General features: G+C 51.3%; 1 pseudogene; it reads right to left on the reverse strand.

The window, feature by feature from the left end:
* Window positions 1–5,600: 5,600 nt before the first annotated feature.
* LOC139407996 (piggyBac transposable element-derived protein 4-like) lies at window positions 5,601–8,836 on the reverse strand (annotated as a pseudogene).
* Between the last annotated feature and the right edge of the window lie 370 nt (window positions 8,837–9,206).

Genomic DNA, 9,206 nt, shown 5'->3' on the forward strand with positions numbered 1-9,206 from the left:
ATTCGGCTATGGGTTTCCCAGTCCTATAACAATGATACAAGTTGTATAACCTTAAAAATGTTTTATTTACAACCTGTGTTACACCCTGATCTGTTTCACCTTTCCTTGTGGTTATCTCCACCCCCCTCCAAGTGTCACCCATCTTCCCAATTGCCCCCTGTGTATTTATAATGGTGTTTTCTGTTTGTTCGTTGCCAAATCATCTAGTTTGTTTAATCAATCAGCGTTTTTGTTCTCAGCTCCTGCTTTTCACAGTCTCTCTTTTTCTCGCCCTCCTGGTTATGACCCTTGCCTGTCCTGACTCTGAGCCCGCCTGCCTGACCACTCTGCCTGCCCCTGTCCCTGAGCCTGCCTGCCGACCGGTACCGTTGCCCCACCTCTGGTTTACTGACTCCTGCCTGCCTTAACCTGTATAGTCCCTGCCCCTGTCAGAATATTAAACCATTGTCAATTCGACTTGTCTGCATCTGGGTTTTACCTTGATTCTTGATACTATGGGGGTATAAGATTTATGAATAGTGGCATAGGAGAGTGTGAAATTAATGAAATACCCTAACCCTAAGCTATGTTCAATGTCTTCACCAATTTCCAGTTTGAAATGGCCAGTCTGAAGCCATTTGGCTATGGGTTTCACAGTGCTATAATAATACATGTTATATTACCTATATTACCAGTTATGCAGAGTGGAAAGGGAAACCCAAGAGCAGACTCAGACGAGGAGACTGGGAAGAAGGAGCCAAGGTATTGTTTGAAACACAGGAAGAAGATGGAGTGCAGGCAATGGGAATCTCGGGCGGGTTGCAGGAATCTAGGTGCGGAGGCTAAGCAGGTCCGGGGGGGAATCCAAGGGAGCAGTTGAGTGGGGAATCCAGGGCAAAGTAGCAGGATGAGGATGCGTGGGACTGGAGACAGGGACCAGAGTGAAGGCGGGCAGAACTGTAGTGGAGAGGAAAACCATGTCAGGCAAGGAAAACAGGCAGAACAGGATCTAAATAGTGACAAATGGCTCGAAACGTAGACTGACTGAGCAGAGATTATGATCTGGCAGTGTAGATGTGGAAGGACTGAGTAGAGGTCTGATTATGGAACAGGTTGCAGCTGGTGGGGATCTGCTCTGCTCTGACTCCAGCACACCTGTCTCCACCCACACAATCACACACACAGTGGGAGAGGGAGAGGGAGAAGAGAGGGAGAGAGCACTGGGGGAGTGGCGGCAGGTCAAGGAGACACAGGATGAGCAGCAGAGGGCATGGCAGGAGCCTATGTAAATTTACAACCTATGGGGTATAAGATGTTGGATGTAGTGCCATAGGAGAGTCCGAAATGAATGAAATACCCTAACGCTAAGCTATGTTCAATGTCAGCAGCAATTGGGTTATGGGTTTCACAGCCCAATGACAATGACACAAGTTAAATCACCTTAAAAAAATCTATATATTTTCAACATCTGGGGTATAACATGGGCAAAGTGGTATAGGCGAGTTTGACATATCACCACTAACTTGAGTTCAGTCATCACCAATGAGAACCAAGCTTCGTCCTTCTTGACTGGGAAAGGCCTCGATTCTAAGTCATAGAAAATACTACATCCATCTCATTAGATCAGAACAGGATGGATCAACAGTGATTCATATTACTGGTTTGCATCCTAGAAAAAGGATAGTTGTGTTTTGCTGTATAACACATTTACATTATTTGTCTGCTCACACGGGCTCCCGAGTGGTGCAGTGGTCTACAGTCCCTAGTTTGAATCCAGGCTGTATCACATCCGGCTGTGATTCGGAGTTCCATATGGCGGCGCACAATTGGCCCAGCGTCGTCCGGGTTTGGCCGGGGTAGGTCATCATTGTAAATAAGAATTTGTTCTTAACTGACTTGCCTAGTTAAATAAAGGTTAAATAAAAAAATATGATGTCGATCATTGTCAGATTATTAGATATATAAGCTTCAGTAACAAAAGTACACCATGGTTGTAATAACAGGTAGTTTGTAAATGTGTAGAATGTGCTTGTTTTGTGTCCACACTGGCAAGATAACCTATGTAAATTAGATAGTCACAGCAGCACTTTCCATTCAGCTCCAGAAAACTTAAGGCTTGATCACACCTGTAGTGACCACTTCTGTCACTGCCATTGTTGCTTATCCACTGTTCACTAGATGTCTCAATGTAATTACACCCAACACAATTTTGAAAAACAGAAAGCTGGTGACTAGTGGTGACTAGATCACATAACTAGACATGAGCTGGACGTGATTCCAATGCTGCCACCAATGTGGAAGAAAGTGAAAGCTGCAACAGGGCCTCTAACCAGGGCTCATACATGGAGAAGTGAGCTCTAACGGCCGTTGCCATGAAAGCCTAGTAGGACTCTGGGCAGAGGCAGTAGGCCTACAACGCAAGCATATGCAGCATAGCCTAGTGGTTAGAGCATTGGACTAGTAACTGGAAGGTTGCAAGTTCAAACCCCCGAGCTGACAAGATACAAATCTGTCGTTCTACCCCTGAACAGACAGTTAACCCACTGTTCTTAGGCCGTCATTGAAAATAAGAATTTGTTCTTAACTGACTTGCCTAGTTAAATAAAGGTAAAATAAAAAAATATTTATATAAATAGCATAAGTATATAAAATGATGGACACGACCATAAAAATCATCATGAAACCGCCTTGGAAGTGTCATAAATGGAAGCCAACATATTACATTCTTCTGTTTCCCCACATGTATTGATGAATTAATTTCCCATCATGAAAATGTATCCCCATTCCCCAATCAAATACCTTCATCGATACCACAAAAAAACAGACGACTACAGCTTTTCACTGCAATCTGGCAACCCTCATAAAATCTGACAGGGCACCGGTATCCCAAAGTGTTAAGCATAGAAAACAGCATCGTCATAAACAAAAATGTTTTTCCTCTGAATGAAGTTGCACAACAGTGTATGTATTTTCCTTCGAATTAAGTTGCACAAAACACACAATCTGCTGAAATACTTTTTCTACATATTTGCACGAATTGAGTGTGAGATTGTGTTGCTACGGTATACTGCATGGTCTCGTCCTGAAGCATTTGTAAAGAGGATAGACCCTATCTCAACGAGAGGCTAAAAATAGTGCAGCCTTATCCACTCCCTGCTTGTCCACTCACCTCACCTGACACATCACCACTCGCCCCTCACCATCCCTGTCTCCATCCAACTCTTTCTCTCTCTCTCCCCCTTTTCATACATACAGTATCCATCCCCCAACACTTTTCTGCACTGAATTCTCAATTACGATGGCAATGTTGAGAGTAATTAAAGGGAAACACTGGGCGTTGAAGAGCTTAATTAGGTAATTGAGGCAGTACATCTAATTCGGGAATAAATATAAACAGTCCACGTTTTTTTTATTGACGGTATGTCCTCTTGACTTCCAAATGCACTTACTAATTTAATGTATGTGATTCACCGTTTATTGTTTGGTAGTGGATTCAAATGATGCCCTCTCCTACACAAATACTCTTTTCAATTATGAGGTAGCCTCAGAATTCATGGTATGTTGCGCTGAGCTAGACACAGATTGCAACTCTTGCACGTATATTTAGACAGCTGTAGAAGCCAAGCATCCATTCGATCAAAATGTTGCCAAATGCCTCGCAAGCGCTCTCTCTCTCTCTCTCTCTCTCTCTCTCTCTCTCTCTCTCTCTCTCTCTCTCTCTCTCTCTCTGAAATAAGGCACGTAAAAGAGATCCTTTTTTCAAAAGTTTAATAAGGTAAAACCATGTAAAAACCTTACAAAACACCCATCATCAATCAATATTCTCCTATAGTGTCTTCATCTGTGGCACTCTATCTAGCTCCCAATTCGTTCCTTCCCACTTTGGTTGAATCAATGTTGTTTTAACGTCATTTCAACCAGAAAAATTCTATGCGATGACGTTGAATCAACATGGAAAAATTATTGGATTTGGAAAAAGTAATCAACTTTAGGGAATTAAATATTTGTTTAACCTGAATCCAATGACATATTGAAATGTTTTGGGAACTCAACATGAAATCAACAACTGACAACTCTGACAACTGACAACTCAACCAAATGTAAATCACAACTAGGCATTAAACTAATGTCTATGCCCAGTGGGTCAACACTTTAACACTCTCACTTTGAGATGGATATTTGAGGGAGCACTCACTTTCTTATCCACCCCCTTACCCTTGCACCCAACAGCCGCCTTCCAAGATATGCCCTCTGGAGACTGGCATGAATTTCTGTAAAAAATATAAATTGGTATTAGGATCCCATGCCACCTTTCAGATGTATGCAGATGTAAGGGTGTTTAACTGGCAGCAGAGAAGTCAGACACAGGAGAGAAATAACTGTTTTTCCAACGACGCAGTTTATTTACATAAAAACTCACAGGAAAACATAATCATAAAAATCAATGGGTAACATAACCCGACGCACACCAGTACAGACGTACACATACACTTACAATAAACAATCACCAACAAGGACATGGGGGGAAACAGAGGGTTAAATACACAACATGTAGTTGATGGGATTGGTACCAGGTGTGACGGAAGACAAGACAAAACCAATGGAAAATGAAAAATGTATCAGCGATGGCTAGAAGGTCTATACTACATGCTGACTTGGAGTAATTCAGAAGCCATGTTAATTGGCTGCCAGCTGTTCATCACTGTGTAATGAACCTAGCTATAGCCATTAGTAATGGGATTCAGTGCACAAGCAGTACTGCCTCCAGAACATGATTCATCCCACAAATCGTTTAACTGCTTGTTGTCATAGGCATATAAACTGGCCTATGGCCCTGACATACCTCTTACAGTGCCAAGGGAAAGAGGGGAGTCAGAGTGCAGGCTATGATATAGGGTCAGGTCCAAGTCATGCCAGCATTGGTACCTCACCTGGACATGGCAGCTTGTCAAGGGAGGATAGTCCATTCCATTTATTTTCAGGTGTAGCACATACACACATACATTTGAGCCAAATGTGTAGTAGGCAATGGATGTGTGTGTGCGCACTTGCATGCTTGTGTGTGTGCTCGTATGTGGGCGTGCTTATGTGTGTGTGTCGAATGAAATGCAATACATCAAACTAGCCTCCTCACTTAAACCCTTATACCGTCACACTCGCTAAATATATTTTGTTTCTTTGCAGTGGAGTACAGGTAAAGTGCTTAGTCACATCTCTTTAACCAGGGTGTTGCAAGAACAGCACTCCCCTTTCGCAAACAAAGTTCCATTTGTTGCAGCTATCCCAATTGAATGAGCTCATTTGTGTATAGAATTTGTGTATAGAATTAATCTTGCATTTCAAAGATGATGGTACAAAATAAATACAAAAAATGAATGTTTTTTTCTTTGCATTATCTTTTACCAGATCTAATGTGTTATATTCTCCTACGTCAATTTAACATTTCCACTTCAAAGTGTTTCCTTTCAAATGGAATAAAAAAATGCATATCCTTGCTTCAGGTTCTGAGCTAAAGGCAGTTAGATTTGGGTATGTCATTTTAGGAGAAAATTTAAAAAAAGGGAAGGATCCTTAACCCTCCCGTTGTCCTGGTATTGTGTCTAGTCCCCTTGTCCTCCGGGTCACCCTGTCCCGTCCTGGCTAAAGGCCCAATGTGCGCAAGTGTGACAGTAGGCGTGTGAACAGCCTTTGCAGATGTATTTCTTACACCTGCAGCACACCGTGTGTGTCTTGGAGTCCTTCTTGGGTGGGCAGAGCTGACACCTCTTCCTCTTACTTGCCCCGGTGGCCGGGGCAACGAGCGGGGCAGCGGCCGTGTCAGCGGCGGGGCCCTGGCGCTGTTGATCACGAGGCGCCTCAGCCGCCGCCGCGGCCGCGGCCGCCTCAGCCGCCGTAGCACTCTGTAGGACTTTGACAAGGGCTGACGCCGCTTCGGTGCGGGGCAGATGCTGCCTTCTTTGGATCAGCGGCTTCACCAGTGCCTTTCCCAGCTGCTCGAGGAACACCCTGCGCTTGTTCCGCTTGCCAGGCATCCAGTCGGGCTTGATCTCTCGCCATATGACAAAGGCGTTGTAGGAGGACACGTCGAGGATGTTGTGGAAGACGACCAGGGGCCAGCGGGCAGTCATCCGTCTGCAGCTGTAGGTGCCCACCACCTTGTCTAGGTTGTCCACGCCGCCCTTGTTGCAGTTGTAGTCTAGGATGAGGGCCGGCTTCCTGTCGCGGCGATCGCTGACGTGGCCCTCTGTGTGCAGCGTGCTCAAGAGTAGCACGTTCTTGTTTCTCTTTGCCAGGTAGGACACCAGAGTGGCGGTGGGCGTGAAGGCGAACCTGGAGGACAGGACCTGTCTGCCCCTGGACTGGAGCAGCGCGGGCGGGAGCTCGGCCTTGTTCTTTCTCACGTGCCCACCATGGTGAGGTTCCTCTCGAGGAGCCGCTGGCCCAGGTCGTAGGAGGTGAAGAAGTTGTCGCAGGTGACGTTGCGACCGCTCAGGCCCGTTGTCAGATCGAGGACGACGCGCATCCCCTGGTTCTTCTCGGGGCCTCCGCCGGCCGCCTTGCCGGTGTACACTTGCATCTTCCAAGCGTAGCTGGACTTGGCGTCGCAGGCCACCCACGACTTGATGCCGTATTTGGCCGGCTTGCTGGGGATGTACTGACGGAAAGGACAGCGGCCTTTTGGAAAGGGGACAAGACACAAGGGCCAACGTTTTGTGTTACACACGCTGCCAGCGCTGCTACAGCCAGCCGCTGCTTGCGCCTCTCTGCATAGACATATAAGCGCGCGCACGCACACACGCGCACGCACGCACACACGCACACACACACACACACACACACACCACACACACACACACACACACACACACACACACACACACACACACACACACACACACACACACAGGAAGCAAGCGCAAGAAGCGCAATCGCAAGCACGGTGCCGTACCTCTGAACGGGACCAGTTGCTCGTCCACCGTCACGTCGGGCCCCGGGTTGTAGAGGGCCGGCAGCCGCGCCTCCCACAGGTCCCAGACCTCCCGTATGGCCGCGAGTTTGTCCGTGGCGAGTCTGGCGGGTCTCGACTGGCGGTCGTCGAATCGCAGCAGCCTCGAGTACCTGTGAAAGACCTTGAGCGGCATGGTGGCTCGGAACACGGTCCTGCCGCTCTCGGCGTCCCACAGGCTGGCCGCGGCCTCGCCCCGGGACCTGTAGACGCCCGCTAGGATCAGCAGCCCTACGTAGGCGCGCAGGTCCGTGGCGTCCATGGGTCGCCAGCCGTCGCCGTATTTTCTGGCCCCGTGCAGGTTCGTCATTTCCACAATTATCCTTTCTATCGCCGGTGTGACAAACAGGTGGAAGGCGGACGCGATGTCGCGGGCCTGTGTCGCGGCATAGGCCGTGGGGCCCGGAGTCTGGTCCGGCCCGACCTGGCTGATGGCGAGGGCCCCGCGGCTGCGGCTGCGGCGGCCGTAGGCCACGGGGGACCACTCGATTTTGCCGTTTTTCGACAGCAACGGCGGCTCCCGTTGGTCCGGGGCCGAGGAGATCTCTTCCTCGCCGCGGTCCTCGCGCTCGTCCTCGTGCTCGTCCTCGGGCGGCTCTTCCTCGGGCTGCTCTCCCTCAGAAGAGGGAGAAGAGGCATCGTCGACCTCGCGGCGCTCGGGGTTGTATTCCTCCCCGTCTTCGTCTTCCGAAACCTCTTCCTCCTCCTCCTCCTGGCAATCCGAGTAGTCTTCTTGGTCCACGCTGGACAAGATCTGTTCTAGAACCTGCGCGGCCGTAAAACGCGCGGCCATGGCCGCTCGGCTCCACTGATCGGGTCCGCTGAGCTGCTGCGGCAAGAGCGCACTTGGCACGGGTGGGTGTGGCGCCGGTCACTTTGTGCGTGTGTGTGTGCGGGTGCGTGCGGGTGTGTGCGGGTGCGCGCGAGTGGGTGCCACTGACAATATTAGTATCCTCTCTACGTAGGGGCCGGCCGGGCCGGCTTACTGCGGGAGACCGAGACCCGAAAATGCTCGAGGCTCGCTTGCGCGCTCCTGCGTAGCCGTGTGCAGTCGACCCACCCCAGCCGAGCAACGAGAACCACTCGGCTGTCACTCTAGCACACGACTGACGGAGCACGTCCGGACCTGTGCAGCAGCTGGCAGGGTCGCTCTGAGCCACGAGCGCAACGAGAACACTCGGCTGTCACTCTAGCACACGACGACGGAGCACGTCCGGACCTGTGCAGCGGCTGGCAGGGTCGCTCTGACCCGCAGAGCGCACACACAGCCTCGCCACACTCGCAGACGCTCTAGTACGCTCCGCGGCAGACGCCTCGCCAGTGGCTGACAGGGTCGCACTGACTCGCAAGAGCGCAGAGAGCAGAGCGCCGGCCCTGGAAACACAGGGCCTGGGTCGCTCTGACCCGCAGAGCGCAGGGCGCCACGAGAACACTCGGCTGCTGCTCTCTAGCACACGGCTGAGCACGTCCGGACCTGTGCGGCGGCCGGCTGGGTCGCTCTGACCCGCGGAGCGCAGGGCGCAACTACAACACTCGGCTGCTGCTCTCTAGCACACGGCTGAGCACGTCCGGACCTGTGCGGCGGCCGGCTGGGTCGCTCTGACCCGCGGAGCGCAGAGCCCAGAGCCCAGAGCCCAGAGCGCAGAGCGCAGAGCGCAGACCGGGGAGCCCGGAGCACAGCCTCGCCACACTCGCAGACGCTCTACTACGCTCGACGCCACACGCCTCGCCGGCGGCTGGCTGGGTCGCTCTGAGCCACGGGCGCCACGAGAACACTCGGCTGCTGCTCTCTAGCACGCGGCGGGGCACGTCCGGACCTGTGCAGCGACCCAGCCGGCCGCTCTGACCCATGAGCGCAGAGCCCAGAGCGCAGAGCGCAGGGCGCAGAGCGGGGAGCCCAGAGCACAGCCTCGCCACACTCGCAGACGCTCTACTACGCTCCACGCCACACGTCTCGCCAGTGGCTGGCAGGGTCGCTCTGACTCAGGAGCGCAAGAGCGCGACTCTAACACTCGGCTGCTGCTCTCTAGCACACGGCGAGGCACGTGTAGCGGCTTGCAGCGGTGAGCCCAGGGCGCAGGGCGCAGAGCGGGGAGCCCAGAGCACAGCCTCGCCACACTCGCAGACGCTCTACTACGCTCCACGCCACACGTCTCGCCAGTGGCTGGCAGGGTCGCTCTGACCCGCCAGCGCAAGAGCGCCAGCCCTCCACACACAGGGC

The sequence above is a fragment of the Oncorhynchus clarkii genome, chromosome 4, assembly GCF_045791955.1.
Source record: "Oncorhynchus clarkii lewisi isolate Uvic-CL-2024 chromosome 4, UVic_Ocla_1.0, whole genome shotgun sequence".
In the NCBI taxonomy this organism is placed as follows: Eukaryota; Metazoa; Chordata; class Actinopteri; order Salmoniformes; family Salmonidae; genus Oncorhynchus; species Oncorhynchus clarkii.